The sequence below is a fragment of the Manis pentadactyla genome, chromosome Y (genome assembly GCF_030020395.1).
Source record: "Manis pentadactyla isolate mManPen7 chromosome Y, mManPen7.hap1, whole genome shotgun sequence".
Taxonomy (NCBI): Eukaryota; Metazoa; Chordata; class Mammalia; order Pholidota; family Manidae; genus Manis; species Manis pentadactyla.
Window position 1 is genome coordinate 3739611 of NC_080039.1, and position 18378 is coordinate 3757988.

The window sequence follows — 18378 nt, forward strand, 5'->3', positions numbered from 1 at the left end:
TGCACATTTGTCAGCTATGAATCATCTTTTTTCCTATAGTATATTTAGCTTGAGTTCATGTAGAGCATTTAATTGAACTCTTGGCATTTGACTGTAACCCAGTAAACCATTGTGAGAGAGTTTTGCCTGGCAGCATATTTTATATTGCTCAAACTTCGATACAGTAGAGTTTGTCTGTCCTTGGGAAAGAGACCTTTAGCAGAAGTTGACAATTGAAAAGGTTCCTGAAAGAGGAGAGTTGGAAGAGAATATTAGCTTGACCAAATACAAAAATAAAATTTTAGATGACAGAAAGCAGAACTTAAGAGTACATGGATATTGGACTAAAGAGAAGAAAAGAAATTGATCACTCAAATGACATACCTGAACAATGCTGGGAGAGAAGAGGTTATGTGAAACAGTAAAAAGAGCTGAGTAGAAAGAAATGGAAGATGATTCAGAGTTGGTAAAATGGAAGAGAATGTGGGTGTTTGAATTTAAGTTCTGCTTTCTGGTCCTGGTTCTATCACCTCAGACAAATCACTCAAATCTTACTAGGACTCCAGTTTTTACAAGTCTAAGATGAGGAAACATAGGACTAAAGATTTTTAAGATCCCTTAGTTCTGAGGCTGTAAATATGGAAAGGAACTGACTGGACTCTCCATGGGGAGAACAGGATTTAAAAAATTTTTTATAACAGGTTTATTGATACAAAATTCACATACTATACAGTTCACCCATTTAGAATGCACAATTCAATACTTTTAGTATATTCACACAGAGTTGTACACCATGGGTCACAATCAATTTTAGAATATTTAAACACCCCCCAAAATAAACCCCCTACCCATTTTCAGTCACTCTACATTTTCCCCACAACTCATCTATCACACCTACTTTCTTTAGAGGAATTCCCTATTCTGGTTATTTCCTATAAATAGAATAATACAAAATGTGGCCTTTTATGACTGGGTTCTTTCACTGGTATTATGTTTTCAAGGTTCATCTATGTTAGAGCATGTTTCACTACTTCATTTCCTTTTCCTTATGGATATACCACATTTTGTTTATCCATTCTTCACTTGATAGACTTTTGGGTTGTTTATTTTTTGCCTCTGATGAGTAATGCTGTTAACGTTTTGAGGAACTGACTGAAGTTTTCCAAAATGACAGCACCATTTTCGATTCAAAGGGAAATTTTCAACCATTGCTGGGTGTCTTAAAGGAGAATAGCTTTTTTCCGTCAATGAATTTACATAGGATGAAGCTTACAGCCTTTTTAAAGGCAGTGTAAGGATTTTATAAATGCATAAGGGGAGAGCTGTTAACAGGATCAAGTCCTCAACCATCTTCACAACAGAGAGCATAAACTTACTTAAAGTTGACATTTGTTCTCTGGCTGTTTCATCCTGTATAGACAGTACAATTTAAAATGAAAGAACTGGGGCTATATGACAGCTTACCTTGCCCAAAGTTTTCAAGGTTAAATAGACAGTACTTAAATTATACAGTCTTTGAACTTGAGTTTTCACCTGGTATTAGACAAAAGTCTCCCTTTACACCTTCCACAATTTTCTGCTTCTTTGGGCTATGAGTCAAAAGTTGGTAGTTTGCAGATGTCTGGCATCTAGACCTATTTTGATAAGCTAAACGTTGTTTTCATTGAAATTGAATGCAATGAGGCAGGATATACATAGTAAATTCTACTCTGTTGTCCTAATTCCAGCTCCTTCAAAATCTTTGATATCTTTACCTGACCTCTGAAGGTATTTGAGTTTGTGACCAATTTTCTGGGCTTTAACTCAAATAGGATAATTACCCTGTTGCAGATGACATAATTTCCTGAAACCACCTTTCTTTATATGACAAACTGAATTAAATTCCTAGGAAATTGACTAAACACAGACAGCTAAAAATGTATCTGAGTAAGTAGAGAAGATAGTATTAGGTTATTACTAGTTTACTGAGCTCTATTCCTCTTTGTAATGCCTCACCTCCCTCCATCTGCCCATCTGCCAGCAGCGTAAAGTCCAGGCATATCCAGCGTAAATATCCAGGGTAAAACCTGTTAATTATGGATGGGACAATTACGGATAGGTTGTTTATTTTTCTCTTTATTTCCTAAAGAATGATTGATCATCATCACAGGATAAGGATATGCCTTAAAGAATGCCCAAACTTCTATTTTTTAACCTAAAAACCTGGGATTTCAATTTGAAGTGGAGTGCTATTCTCAAGCCATGGTTTCTCCCTATGCACTTCTTTTAGTGAAAACAGTACTTTTTAAAATTAAGTTAAGGAATGCTTCCCAAAAAGGATCACTTTTCTCTCAATATTTATAGTTTTTAAAACTAAAATGAATGCTTTAAGTATTTTGCAACTCTTAGGTCATAGTGATAGTAGGAAATTTTCAGTGAAGTATAAAGGACTGTTTCTGTCTTTTCTAGGATAAAAGAGTGCATTACTTTAGAAGAAGTCGGGCAGTGCTTTAATCTGATCGATTCTCTCTGTTAACTTTCTAGTCTCATTGGAAGTTGTTGGTTTTGAATATTAAGAGACTGAAAGTTGTTCACTATTATATAAATTTAATGCTGAATTTGTATAAATTGCACTCAGACTTTCTACATAAGTTATATTGGATGGCCTAGTTTTACTTTACAATGAAACTGTTTTTCATTAGATGTTTATTTAGAAATGTTCTGTGTTGAATATATAGCTGAAAGTAAAAAATAATAAAGACCAAAAGGAGTAACTTAAGATACATTTGTAAGGACTTTTTTAAACAGAAATTAACATTTTCAGAGTTTGAAATAAATGCTGATTTTCAAAAAATTGTTTTAAAAAACCTACTATTTTGAAAGGTCAGAATTTTGATAATTTGAACACAAGCATTTCATTTCTCCAACAAGTAAACAGTGAACATTACAATATTTACAGTGCTTAAAATTGTACTTTATTATTTGTCTAGAAATTCACCACAAAAGAAAGAGTTTTTAAAACTACATTTTTAATCAGTGGAACTCAACATATAGTTAACTTTATTGATGTCTTCCTTATCTAAACCCAGTAAGACAGATTCTAAACAAAACAGTCCAATCAGTGGGTCTAATGTTTATTCAAAATATTTATCTTTTACCTGGAATCCACACATAGATATGCTATTTGATTGGGATGGCAATTAGGATAACAAAACTTCTGGGCCTAATTTTTTTTTTAATCCAAGACAAACTAAATTTTACTAGGAACATATGCTTCTAAGTGAGTTACCATTTTCCTTATTTTTTCTTTTTTCCTTGAAATGCTAAAATCAATGGCTGTATCTTATATTAAATTGTATTAAATGTTAGTATTAAAGAATGCTGAAAATTTTTTATGACACTTGATGGTTAATCAGAGTACCTGAAAGGAATTTTTTATAAAAACATGAAAATATTAGTTGCTTGTTAAAGAGCAAATAGAATTTTATTTTGTTATCTATTATATTCCCTTTATTAAAGTAAAATATGTCCAGGAGAGTCAAAGTAATTTTTACATTTCTAAACAACAAAAGTTGTTTAGTAAGCATATCCCAAGAATGTGCTAGAGTCAACAATCCATTTCTAGATTAGCTAGTCTCCCTGTGGTTAGACATTGTATCTTGACAAGCAGCTAGAGCACCAGAGCCACGTTTGCTGGACCCACTGTCCAGCTTTTCCAGCCAGTACCCTGTTCTAGCAGAGGTGCCTAGAACAGGTGACGTGAAGAGGAGAAGTAGCAGTATGAGCAGTCTGAGGACTCAGCCCTGGAAAGGTGGCAGTAGGGTGGGTAATCCTTTCTAAGGGAAACCCTTGTATCACATCATATGACTTGCCGCAGACATGAGTTTAAAGTGGCTGCCTAGCCTTCTTTACATTGGCCCCTTTGCTACCACGTGGAGACACTATTTACCTTACTTAGCCTATTGCCGTTACTATAGGCCTTCTCATCAGGGCCTCTTGTTGTCTTAGTCTGAACAGTTTTCATTCTAAATATGAAGAGACTTTTAACTTAAGGATCCCCAAGAGGGCTTACTTAGGCCTCAGAATTTGAAAGTGCCCTGAAATTTGTCCTTTTAAGAATTCTCTGTTTTGTGTGTGTGTCTATCATTCTGTGATTAAATCTCTTGATTACTACAGATGATACCAAGGTCTAAAGAGCCAATTCAAATTATCCCAGTATGCCCTTAAGGAAAGTAGGGGAATAAACTTTGTATTTGTCTGCTGTTTTGTTGGACTGAAGTATTTAAAAGAGTAAGGTAGAAAGACAACACAAAGTCCTGAACCTTTCAAAATTGAAAATTAATTTTAAAGATAGAAGTAAGTTCATATTACCTATTACTGAAACTGTCTTTGCATAAATGAATAAAAAGAAATAAACTTCTTTTTCCCAAAAGTGTTTTGGACTTACTTATTCACCCCATATTACCTTAAGAAATGGCGAGTTGGGTGGGTAGTATGTGAACAGGGGTTTAGACACTTGAAATTCAAAAGTGTAAATATTGTTCAGTTTTTTTTATCCTGGTAGATTTCGCTTATAAACGCAAATTTTGGGACATTGTATTACTTATGAAGAGAGATTTTCATAAGAAACCAACCCTTTTTTTGTTGAGTTGGAAATGATTATCTGTGACTTCCAGTGCTGTGCATCAACAGAGCAGTACCTACTAGGTATGCTGCAGCATCATATATGACTGTGGTCTCATGGCCGAGGCCCTCTCGTTTTGGACTCCATAAACTCCATTTTGTTTACTGCACACTTTGGGCCTAATCTCTGTGACCTTTTTACTTGAGGATATTGAAGTTGTCAATAATAGAGCAAAGATTTTTTCGTTTGTCTGCTTCAAATGAGGATGCATCCGAAAGATCATTACACACCACCTCTTCCTGTCCTAGTTGGAATATTTCCAGTTCCAGAAGCTGAAGCCATAGGAAATGCCCCCTTTGGATGCTCTTATACTCTATTTCATGAATGACTCATTACCAACAAATTTTGATTTTCAGGTTCTGCAAGATAAAAAAGAGTGCCTTCTGAATCATTAGAGATACATTTTGATGTTTATAATTGCTGAAGATTAGTAATCCTTGAATTTTGCATGAGTGTGTGTGTGTATATGCTCATACATATCTACTAATCCAGAAATTTTAATCCCTGACTACGCTAAATAAGGTTCTACCTGAGATGCTAAAACAGCCACATATATCTTAAAACAGTTGTTTTAAACCTATTCATATTTCAGGTATATTTTCTGTTGAGAATTACCACAAAATTCTCAACACAGAACCAGGTCTTCAGGATTGAAAAAATTTCAGCACATTTTTTGTAAAAAATTTAACATTCGGTCAAAATCAAGTAACTCCAAAAAGGCTGGTAACCCTTGTAGGAAGTGTAACCTTCATGCCTTTTTTTTTTTGCCTAAGAACATGTTACCTTTGTTGTGGTTAAATAATTATTCAATGTTGTTTAGCACCCTTAAACTGCAAGGAAGTAATTTCAAAAATAAAATACTCCACAGCAGTTCCCTATAGTTGTAAAGCCTGCTACCCTCATTTCTAAAATTCTCTTCATTGTTTTTAAAGGTAAACTCATAAAAATGTGCTTCCACATTGCTTAATTGTCCTCCCTGCTTTCGTTGCTGCCGTTTGAGGGTAATAAAGAGCAGCGGCGATACAGCAGCATGCCACTCTGCTTCCACAAAGATGACAATAGAGAGGGTGGGGAACTCTAATGGGGAGAAAAGTGGCAGTGTTTTCCATTTGCAAGTCTTACAAATAGGCCCCGCTGTTGAGTATGATCGTTTGGAATCCCTGAAACACTTCTAGATGAGGATTGCTTCTGTACATATGTTGATAAGTGTGTAATCTAGCCTTTCCAACGTGATATGTGATATGTGTCTCTGTGTGTGACTGAATCTTTTTGAGCAGTTCTTCACCACCCATCATCAAAGACTGAGTTTCCCATCTGTAGATAGTACATTTGGTGGTAGAAGACAATAAACAAGAAGTTCAAACTATTAACATGTAAGTTTGAATACTCATGCAAAATATTCAATTGCATAGCAAATAAATGATAGGTAATTCCAAATCATATTTAGAGTTGAAAATATCTCTCCAATATAGCTGTAGCTGTGGGCCAATCCCAAGAAAATGCAAAAAGTTGTCTTAATGCAGAAGTTTAAACCCACTGTACAATTAAGCTCTACAGAAGCTATGCTTTATGATTTTAACTGCTCTGAAATAGAAAGTTTTCCAGTTGAGTCCGTACTTTGTTTTCCCAGTGCACGGGAAGACTTTGTATATTATGTGCACCTACACTGAGGCTGTACCAGGAATATAGCTCTTCCCACATTTAAAATTCTTGATACCAATCAGTTCACTAGGTCGTTAACATTAGAACAAATGAATGACTAGGATATTGGGGTCATGAAAGCCCTCTAGAAATTTGAAGCAATAGCAGTATTTCAAGCAGTTCAAGTTGGAGGTTTTATAATCCTTATTTGTATTTCTCTTTTAACAGAAAAATCTAGCAAAAATACATTATGGTTCTATCTACATCTATTGTCTTTTCCCAAAATAAAATGAATAGAGACATATTCTTACCCAATCGTGGATAAAACTGTTTACCAAAGAAGAAGGTAGGGCTGACAGTCAACTGATCTGCACTGGTACAGCCAGATTAGTGGTTCACAGAGGACTGTTCCCCTCTGCCCTTGCACACTAGATAAAAATACTTAATACTATTAATACTGCCAACTCTTCTGAGTGCCTTCCCCCATGTTCACACCACCCCGGCCCACACCCACTGAATAAATCTTAGTGGACCAGTGGAAATGGAGAGCCGAAATTGAAACACAGAGACCATTTCCTCTTTGCTTTTATCTAAGCTGATCCCCTACTTAGTGCTGGACCTGCTCACAGTGTGAGTAAATCTGAAACAGTATTTAACAGTACAATTGCTAAATGAGAAAAATTTTTAACTCTACATTTTATTTTTCTAAACTTGACTTGGTTGCTTCTCTTAATTCTGGTTAGTGGTGTGTCTATTCTTGACCAATATATATACTCACCAACCAAGGTTATATCCAGGATTGGATCAGCCCTGCATTGATAGGGCAAGTTTTATCAATGGTACCAGCCCACAGAGAAACCTGAGAACAGCAGATCCATCATCTGGGGTGCTTTTTTTTTAGAGACGCAGATTCTTGGGCACCATTCTCAGATTGCTCTTACTCTGTAGCCCTGGGTGGACTCAGTAATCTTTGTTTTTAACAAGTCCCTCAGGGGATTCTGACCTGTTCAACACTTGTAAATACTGCCCAAGATGGGGATCTCTAAGTTTGTCATCTCAGGCTACCTCTTTTTCTGGGATAGCTGGATTTGGAGAAAAAGCCTGTTGGGCTCATTTTGACTCCTTCATAAGGGATTTCATTGGCTTAACCCATCTTTCTCTGCCACGCTTGTATCCAGGAGTGCCAGATGTCCACAGGCAAGGGTAATGCATGAACAGGCTGAAAAATAGATGGAATGAAATCTGAAGGCCAAGATTTCTGGCCAAAAAAAAATGGTACAAGGGAGTGACTGAAGAAGCAAAACTGGATTCTACGGCCAAGTGCAGGCAAGCCAAGGGTGAGGGATGAGGTTTGGCTGTGAGGAGGTTGAGTGAACGTGGTGGAAGTAGAGATACTGTACTTGCCTCATGGAGGATAGAACTATGCCTCTGGCCCTCTTAGGAACATTTAATAAGAGGTATTACCCTTGGGTTTTAGAAGAGTGTGACCTGCCATCACTCCTTTTCCTGCCTTGGAATTAACTAATATGTCTCATCCTTAATAAGAATAATAATCAATATTGGAAATATGTTGAAAAATCAAATTCCAGAGATAATCTTGGCATATTGAGATCCATGTTGTGTTTGTATGTGTGTTGAGTTTTAAAATTGATGTAATTCACATAAAATATTAAAAGTAGGTATACTTTTAAAGAATAGTATATACCTAATTTAAGAAATTGGACATTCCACTAATTTACAAGTTTCTCTATGCCCTCTCTGATCACAAACCCTCTTCCTCCCCAACAACATGTTACCATTAAATTGAATTTTGGTTTTATCATCCACCAAATGATTTGTTATTTCTTTGCACGTGTGTCTGTGTTCATGATTTTGCTTTTTTTAAGCATTTACTTAAAGACTATTTTCTTACAGCAATTTCAGGTCCATAGAAAAATGAGAGGAAGGCATTTTTCCATATGCCCCCGACCACATACATGCATAGGCTCCCCATTATCAACCTCCCTCACCAGAGTGGTATGTTTGTTACAACTGATGAACCTATCAAAATCATAATCACCCAAAACCCATAGTTTTCTTTAGGGATCACCACTGGTGGTGTGCATTGGACAATGGGTTTGGACAAATACATAATATGAATCCATCATAGCATCATACAGAGTATTTTCACTGCCCTATAAATCCTGTGGTCTCTGCTCAGTCATCATTTCAGCTTCACCCCTGCCAGTTGGCAACCACTGATCTTTTTACTGTCTCCAAAGTTTTCCTTTTCCAGAATGTCATGTGGTTAGAAATATAGCATGTAGCCTCTTTAGATTGGCTGCTTTTACTTAGTAATATGCATTTAGGTTTCCTCTGTGTCTTTATGGCTTGATCTATCATTTCCTTTTAGCATTGAGTACTATTCTGTTGTACCACAGTTCATTTATTCATTCACTTAACAAAGGATATAGTGGTTTTTTCCAAGTTCTAACAATTATGACTAAAACTGCTGTACACATCTGTGATATAAACATAGAGTGGACAGAAGTCTTTAGTTCATCTGTGTAAATGCCACAAAGTATAATTGCTGGACTGTATGATAAGAGTATGTTTAGTATGTTTAGTTTTAGAAACCTCCAAACTGTCTTCCAAAGGGGATGTACCATTTTGCAGTCTTACCAGCAATGAATGAGAGCTCCTGCTGCTCCATACCCTTGTCAAAATTAGGTGGTGTTAGTGTTGCAGATTCTGGTCATTCTATTAGTTGTCTAGTGGTATCTTATCATTGGTGTAGTTTGTATTTCCCCAATGACATATGATGTGGAGCTTCTGTTCATATATACTTATATGTCATCTGTATATCTTTCGTGAAGTGTCTGTTAAGGTTCTTGTCCTATGTTTTGATCCAGTTGTTTTCTTATTGTTGAGTTTTAAGAGTTCTTTGTGCACTTTGGATAACAGTTGTTTATCAGAGGTGTCTTTTGCAAATATTTACTGTAAGTCTGTGGTTTGTGTTCTCATCTCTTAAAATTTGTCTTTGGTAGAGCAGAAGTTTTTCATTTTAGCAAAGAAAGATTATTTCTTTCATAGATTGTGCCTTTAGTCTTGTATCTAAAAAACTTCACTGCCATACCCAAAGTCATCCATATTTTCTCCCATGTTATCTTATAAGAGTTTATAGTCCTGCATTCTGTGTTGACGCCTCTTATCCATTTTGAGTTAATTTTTATGGAGGGTGTAAATTATGTGCCGAGATTCAGCTTTTTGCATGTGGGTATTCACTTGTTTCAGCACCATTTGTTGAAGATGCTCTTTGCTCCACTGTATTTCCTTTGATCCTTTGTAGAAGATCAGTGGACAGTATTTGTGTGAATCTGTTTCTGAGCTTTCCATTCTGTTCTATTGATTGTCTGTTCCTTCACCCACAGACTGTCCTGACTACTGTAGCTTTACACAGGAAGTCTTAAAGTCTGGTAGTATCAGACCTCCATCTTTGTTCTTTTTCTTCAATATTACCTTGGCTATTCTGTGTCTTTTGACTTTCCATATAATCAATTTGTCAATATCCACAAAATAACTTGCTGGGATTCTGATTGGAATTGCATTAAATTTACAGATAAACTTGGGGATATCTTGGCAATATTGAGTCTTCCTTACATAAACATGGAATATTTCTCCATTTATTATGTTGTGGGATTTCATTCATCAGAGTTTTGTAGTTTTTCTTCTGTAGATACTAGATATATTTTGTTAGGTTTATACCCAAGTATTTCATTTTTGGAGATTTTGCTGTAAATGGTGTTGTGTTTTTAATTTCAAATTCCACTTGTGGCACATATATTGGAAAGCAGTTAACTTTCACATCTTAACCTTGTATCATACAACCTTGCTATATTTGTGTATTAGTTTCAAGAGTTATTTTTTGTTAGTTTCTTAGAATTTTCTATGGGGATGATCATGTCATCTGCAAACACAGTTTTATTTCTTCCTTCTCAATCTGTATGTCTTTTATTTCCTTTTCCTGTCTAGTTGCAAAAGAAAAACTTTCAGTACAGTTTTGAATTTGTACATGGTTTTGGCCCTTAAAAGAACTTGCACAGAAAATTGCTCTTGTGGCTGTACATTATGAGACTCATCCATGTTTACTTGGAGACTATTTATTTCCACTGCTCTTTTGTTATATCAGTTGAGTATCGCATGGTTTACTTACCCCTTTGTCTTGCTAAGAGACAATAGAATTTTATTTTTTATGTTTCAATTCTAAATATTTAAATATTGATTGGCTGACCACTATTCTAAATCATGTACTGTCAACATTCTTAAACACCTTTATGCTTGTGATTACTTTAGAACCCATCTCAGGATAGGCACTAGGGTCCCATTAAAAGAACGTGATGCTCAGACCCTAGACCCAATACTTACTGAGTAACCTGGACAAGCTTCTCTCAGTCTGTTTCTTCCTCTATAAAATAATAATTCTGATACCTACTTTATAGGGTTGCAATGAGATTAAGTTTGACAAAGTATCGACATGGTTAGCTCCTTTCCACCACTCTAGCCACCCACCTTCCACAGTAGTTCCCTCTTCTGAGGCCTTCTCCTGGTCCTTTCATTTAGTGTCAAGAACTTTGCAAGCATTCAATGTACAGAATGGTCATGCCATATAGGTGGGATGCTGTACACTGAGATTTAACATTTGTGCATCTTCTTTGGCAGCAGCAAGTAGCTCATTATTCTGGGGTATCCAGAATATATTCTAGAATGGTTCTTCTCTTTTTCTGAGAGGCCTTTGACTGAACAGAATGTCTAATAAGTGTATGAATGTGTATGGGCCAACATTGCCTATTACAGTCTGATCCCTCATCTCCCCCTACAATGCTCAGAGAGGCAGGAAGGATTTGTCATCCGGCTTTCATCACAAAAATATTCCCTGGTATTTGTATGTATAGTGCTTCAGGATTTTCAGAGCTACTTCATGCATATGATCTCATTTGATCTTCACCAGCTCCATTGAAGCACTGGACATACCCAGGTTTTAGATATAATTTCCCTAAATGTACACACCTTGGGTTTGGAAAAATAAGAAACTAGGACTTTGCATAGCTGGGCCAATGCTTTTTTCTGCTATCTCATAGACAGTGATCTCCCCAAATACAAAATATGGAAATATTTTTCCTTGTGCTCCATATTAACTATAACTAGGTCCAGAAAGTAAAACGGAAAGTTAGCATTCGATTGAGAAAAAATAAAGTCGCTTACTGTTAGAATAGACTAGCCAAAACTTACCATATGCCAGGCTCTGTGCTAATCTGCATTAGGTAGCTCCCCTCATTAAATCCTCACAACAACCTAATAAGGTTAGATAGGTACTGCCCCTATTTCTAGTGATGAAGACTCAAATGCTCATAAGTGTGAGTTTGCCTAATGTCACCGAGCTAGTTAGCTGCAGTCAGGAGTCTTAAGCCCTCAGGGTCAACCACTATCCTAAACTCTCTGATTGTCACTTAAACCTCAAGGCCACCTCACACCACTCTCTTTCCTCACACTACAGTGGCTTACACAGAACAGATCTGGTGTTGAGTGTGGAAGAAGTGTCAAAAATGAATAAATTTTCTTCCTTGTAGAATCTTTTCTTTAGGAAACACTTTATGAGGTGAAATTCACATAAGAACATTATTCAAAAGTGAGTAATTTAATGACATTTAGTCCATTTACAATCTTATACAACCACCACCTATCTACCAAATATTTCCATCCCTCCAAAATAAAAACCATTATGCATTCAGCAGTTTCTCCCCATCCTCCACCACTTCCAGCTTCCAGCATCCACCAACCTGTGGATTTATCCATTCTGGATATTTCACATAAATGGAGTCATACAATATATGGCCTTTTGTCTTTCTGTCACTTCGCATGTTTTGTCTACTTAGCACCATACCGTAGCATTTGTTCCTTTTTTATGGCTGAACAATATTACATTGTACGCAGTATACCACATTAATCCATTCACTTGCTAATGGGCACTTGAGCTGCCTTCCCATTTGGGCCACTGAATAGTGCTGCTATGAACATGAGTACATGTTTGAGTCCCCGTTTTTTGCTCTTTTGGGTATATACTTAGTGCAGTTTCTGGCTTCTATGATATTCTGTTCAGTCATTTCAGACCCACCGAACTGTTCTCCACAGTAGCTGAACCACATTACATACCCATCCACAATACACAAAGGTTCCAGTTCCTCCACATCCTGGCCAATATTTGTTTTTGACTTTTAATTGTAGCTACCCTCATGAAATAGTACCTCACTTTGGTTGTGATTTTCATTTCCCTAGTGACTAAAGATGGAGAGCATTTCTAGAGGTGCTTGTTGGCCGTTTGTATTTCTTTGTAGAAATGTCTATTCAGTCCTTTTCCCACTTTTTAATTTGGTTATTTTACTATTGAGTTTAAGATGTAGATAGATAGATTGATTCATCTACATATACATATATATATATATTTTTTTCTGGATACTAGACTCTGATCAAAGACATGATTTGCAGATATTTTCTCCCAGTCTGTAAGCTGGATTTTCACTTTCTTAATAATGTCCTTTGATGCACAGTTTGATTTTATATGAAGTTTAATTTATCAATAATTTGTTTCCTAGGCTTCTGATATTATATCTAAGAATATATTGCAAGTCCAAAGACACGCAGACTTACCCTTGTATATTTTTTCTAAGAATTGTGTAGTTTTAGCTTTCACATTTACGTCATTGATCCATTTCAAATTAATTTTTTATATGGCATAAGGTAGGGATCCACCTTCATTCTTTTGCATGTGATGTTCGGTTGTTACAGCACCATTTATTGACAAGACTATTCTTTCCCATTGAAAGTTCTTGGTACTCCTTCCTTTGTATAATCCTACATGATTATACAGTTGCCTTCTAACAACAGGGGTTTAGGAGCACTAATGCCCTTGTAAAGTAAGGAAGTCTGCATATAACATTGACTCTCCCAAAATTTAACTACTAATAGCCTATTGTTGACTGCAAACCTTACTGATAAACAGTCAACCAAAACATATTTTGTATGTTACTTTTATTATATACTGTATTCTTAGAATAAAGTAAGCCAAAGAAAAGAAAATGTTTTTCAGATTGTTTTAAATCTCCAAAACATTTTCCAATATATTTGTTGAAAAAAATCTACATATATGTAGACCTGGTTAGTTCAAATCCATGTTGTTCAAGGGCCAACTGTAATTGTATACAATAAAATGCACATATTTAAAATGTACAATGGGTGAGTTTTGACATATACCCTCACAACAATCAAGGCAAGTAGCATTTCCATCACCTTTGTAATTAATTTCCCCCCAAAGAATCCACTTTTTATCACTATAGATTAGTCTGTATTCTCTAGCTTTTTCTATCAGTGGAATCATAATATATACTCTTGGGCCTGGCTTCTTTCACTCAGCGTAATTATTTTTACATTTGTCCTTTTGATGCATGTTTCAATAGCTGCTTCCTTTTTATTGCTGAGTAGTAAGTACTCCACAATACAGATTCATCGCAGTTTGTGCTCACCTGTAGGGGCTGGCCTATGGCCGAGGCTGAGTCCCACTATGACTGAACACCGCCCTTCCACTGTAGCTGACCAACGCCCTAAGATGGCACCCGCTTCCTGGGCGCCACCCTTCCTGGTTTGGTGGCATTAGCATAAGGAAGTTGCTCCTATAGGCTTGCCCCATGCTTCCGCACTCGTGCTCAACTCATGCAGAAGGCATGCTACCAATCAGCTTAAAGGTCACGCATGATCTTGATCACCATTGGCCAGCTTCCTTTATATAAGGCATAAGCAGGAAAGAGAAGGAGAGTCTCTTTCATCTCATTCTTCCTCTCGCTCTCTCCGGCTGTTGCTTCTTCTCACTCACCTTCTCCCTACCTGCTGAGCAACAATAAAGAACTGAAGTGAACCAGGTCTGGGTACGTATCGCTGTCGTCACCGCCACAAGGATCAAACGCGATATCTGGAGCCGAAACCCGGGAATTTTTCTCCAACCACCCAGAGGAGAAACTGGCGGACGTGGACACAATAGAGCTTCTTACCCTGAAGCAGTATCTGTGGACCCCATTTGGAAGGATCGCTCGGGAAGGCACCTCAGAGGAGAAGGGTGAGTGGACCAACGAGCAAAGCGAAAGTAGAAGTAGGAAAGGAGATAGCAAGCAGCTGTGGTGGGGATTTCTGTTTTGTCTGTCCGTCATAGTGTTCTTTGTTGTACTGTTTTGTTTTGTCAAAAATGTTATGAAAAGTTAGGGCGCCAGTGAATGTTCGCGGGATAGCGATGAAGCAAGAAAAGTTCACGGTATAGTGACGAATGCAGGTTAGCGATAAGAGTACCCTATACTCATAAACTTAGGAGTAGCCTTTTATCCTTTAATCGCTAACATGGGATCTGAAGTGTCTAGAATTAGAGCAGAAGAGCCTTTGAGAGCACTCCTGAGGGCCAACGGAACATCATTAAAAACAAAAACCGCAAGGGCTTTCCTCCACATGGTTGAGAAGCATGATCCGTGGTTCCTAGATGAAGGAAGAATCACTACCCCCATGTGGGAAAAGTTAGGCGAGGATCTGCGCAACGCAGATCGCAGGGAGCTGCTCCCAGCTGCTACGCTCCCCATATGGGGGCTGGTTAAGAGCTGCCTAAAGGAGAATAAACCTAGTTGTAGAGAGGCCATAAGGGAATTAGAGGAGGTTCTTGAGGAAGTGAAAGAAGAAAGAGCCTCTGCGAGAACATCTGAAAGAAGATCTTCACAGGGGGGGTCCTCTGATGAGGAAGAGGACCAAGAATTATCAGGAGAAGAGTTAGAGGCTAGAGCTGCTCAGAGAGGACATCGGCCCACATTGTACCCCTCACTGAGCCAACTGAGAATAAGCAGAGAGGAAGGAGAGACTAGTTCGGCCCCTCTCCCCAATAAGAGCAGTAAGGTAGAAGAGATTGTGCCAACCGCCCCAAGTCACCATTTTACTCTCCAACCTATAGAGCAGAGCCACCCCTTTACCAGAGTTACTCATGTTGTGGTGGCCAGGGGTTCCAAGAACAATTGGGCAAGAATAGATGGAAGGAATGGCTAAACATGGAGGGGAATGCAGCCTTCCCAGTAATAGAAGATCCAAACACCCAGCAAAGATACCATCAAGCCCTAGATTTTAAGCTTGTAAAAAGCCTAAAGGAAGCTGCCACCACCTATGGAGTACAAGCAGCGTTCACTGTGGCCATAGTGGAGTCATTAGCCACTCAGAATCTAACACCAGATGATTGGGCTAATGTAGCCAGAGCATGCCTTACTGGATTTCAGTACCTGCTATTCAAAACTGTGTGGGCAGAGCTTTCAGAAGACACTGCCCGGCGCAACGCTGCCGCAGGGAACAATCAGTGGAACCTAGAGATGCTGATGGGCACAGGACCTTACTTAGGACAGCATAATCAGATAAATTACCCACCTGCAGTGTATATGAAAATAGCTACAGCAGCTGTCAAGGCTTGGAAGACACTCCAGGGCACTGGTGATTTACAGGGTCAATTATCTGAAGTACTCCAAGGACCAAATGAGCCTTATGCAGATTTATTGGCGAGACTGATGCAAACCGCAGGCCATATATTTGGAGATGCTGACACAGCCATGCCCCTAGTGAAACAGTTGGCCTATGAACAAGCAAATAAATGGTGTAAAGAAGCTATCAGGCCTTGGAAAAATAAAGATTTAAATGTGTACCTCAAATTTTGCCGAGACATCAATGATAGTGTAGTTCAAGGACAAGTGATAGCCACAGCCATAACTCAGGGACTGAAACAGGCACGTAGCAGGGGTACCCCTCCCGGGGCATGCTTCCATTGCAAGCAGATGGGTCATTTAAAGTGAGATTGCTCGAAATTAGGCGGAGGAGGAGCCAGTATGACCAACATCAAACCACAACTGAGATTATGTCCCAGATGTAGAAAAGGAAACCATTGGGCAAGAGAGTGCAGATCAGTAGTAGATGTGGAGGGACACCCACTACCCCCGCATCAGGCAAACAACGGGAGGCCGGGCCCCCCACCTCAGGGTCCTCAAATGTATGGGGTGATCCAACAGATTCCCAGGACACATTTTCATCTGACAGATCAAGGATCCAGCTTGGAGTTGAAGAACCAAGGAGAGCCACCGCAGGGAGCGCAGGAGTGGACATCTGTGCCACCACCAGACTCGTATTGACACCCGAGATGGGGGTCCAGTTAGTAGAGTCAGATTTTAAAGGTCCATTACCTAAGGATACAGTGGGACTCCTATTGGGCCAGAGTTCCACAACTAAAGCAGGATTGATAGTACACCCAGGAGTTATTGACCCAGATTATGAGGGAGTAGTAAAGATTACGGTCTCCTCCCCAAGAGGCGTTACAGCCATCAATGCTGGAGACCGCATTGCTCAAATTCTTATGCTTCCTAGTAAGCATAGACAATATGGACATAAAAACATGAAAAGAGGTCAATCAGGATTTGGATCATCTGGGGCACCTCTGACCTGTCTCACATCAGAGCTGGGAGACAGGCCTATGCTTGTCCTGAAGATTAGAGATAGGAACTTCTTAGGACTATTATACACAGGAGCAGATCGCAGCATTATAAGGGAAGAAGAGTGTCCGAAGGACTGGCCTTTAAACCGAGCTACTCAGACTTTAAGAGGGCTAGGCATAGCCCAAGCCCCATTATGTACTTCTGCCACACTCCCCTGGAGGGACTCAGAGGGACATGAGGGAATGGTTCAACCTTATGTGCTGAAAATACCGGTGTCCCTCTGGGGAAGAGACATACTGACCCAAATGAACCTCAAAACTAACAACAGAGACCTTTTATAGTGATCAGGCAAAATCCATAATGAGGAAGCAGGGCTATACAGGGACTGGAGGCCTAGGAAAAAACCTGACTGGTAGAGAGACACCTATCCCATTCTCAGGAATGACACCCAGTAGGCTTGGAGGTCCAGGACTGGGTTTTTCCTCGGGGCCATTGAGGGAAGACAACAATTAAAAATACAATGGCGATCGGAGGAGCCCGTGTGGGTTTCTCAGTGGCCCCTTACCAGAGAGAAAAAGGAAGCAGCCCATACATTAGTGCAAGAGCAGATTGCCACAGGGCACCTTGAAAAGTCTACTTCTCCATGGAATACACCCATATTTGTCATAAAAAAGAAATCTGGAAAATGGAGATTGCTGCATGATCTAAGAGCTGTGAATAAACAGATGATACTCATGGGATCTGTACAGTTAGGTCTACCATTGCCTATGGCCCTGCCAAAAGATTGGAAGACCATTGTAATAGATATCAAAGATTGTTTCTTTTCCATCCCTCTTCATCCTGAGGATTGTAAAAGGTTCGCCTTCATGGTACCAGCCATCAATCATGGTCACCCAGATGAGCGGTATGAATGGAAGGTGTTGCCACAAGGCATGGCGAGTAGCCCTACTATGTGCCAATTGTTTGTACATAAGGCCCTGGCAGAAGTTAGAAAAAGGTTCCCTGAAGTGATTATCTATCATTATATGGATGATATTCTCTTATGTCATGAAAGGAACTGTGTAGTAGAAGAAGGCCTCTGCTTCTTGCAAGAACATTTTAAACAATGGGGCTTAGAACTAGCACCAGAAAAGGTACAGGTAACTTGTACCAAACAGTATTTAGGAATAAAATTGGAAGATACTATTGTTAGACCATTAAAAGTGATCATAAGAACAGATCATCCAAGCACCCTCAATGATTTTCAAAAACTCCTTGGAGATATAAATTGGCTAAGGCCATTCCTAAAGCTTACAGATGAAGAGCTCAGTCCATTATATGAGACACGGAAGGGCGATTCTGATTTATCATCTCTGCGCTCTCTCAGTAAGCAAGCCAAGGAAGCCTTGAGCCTAGTCCAATCCCGCTTGCAGCTTGCCCAGGTAGATAGAATAGACTATGTCAAATTTCTATTCCTTATAGTGATACCCAGTAATAATCGCCCAACAGGGGTACTTTGGCAGGAAGGGCCAATTCTCTGGGTATATCTGGCCCACTCTCCAGGAAAAACATTAAGATGGTATCCTCAGA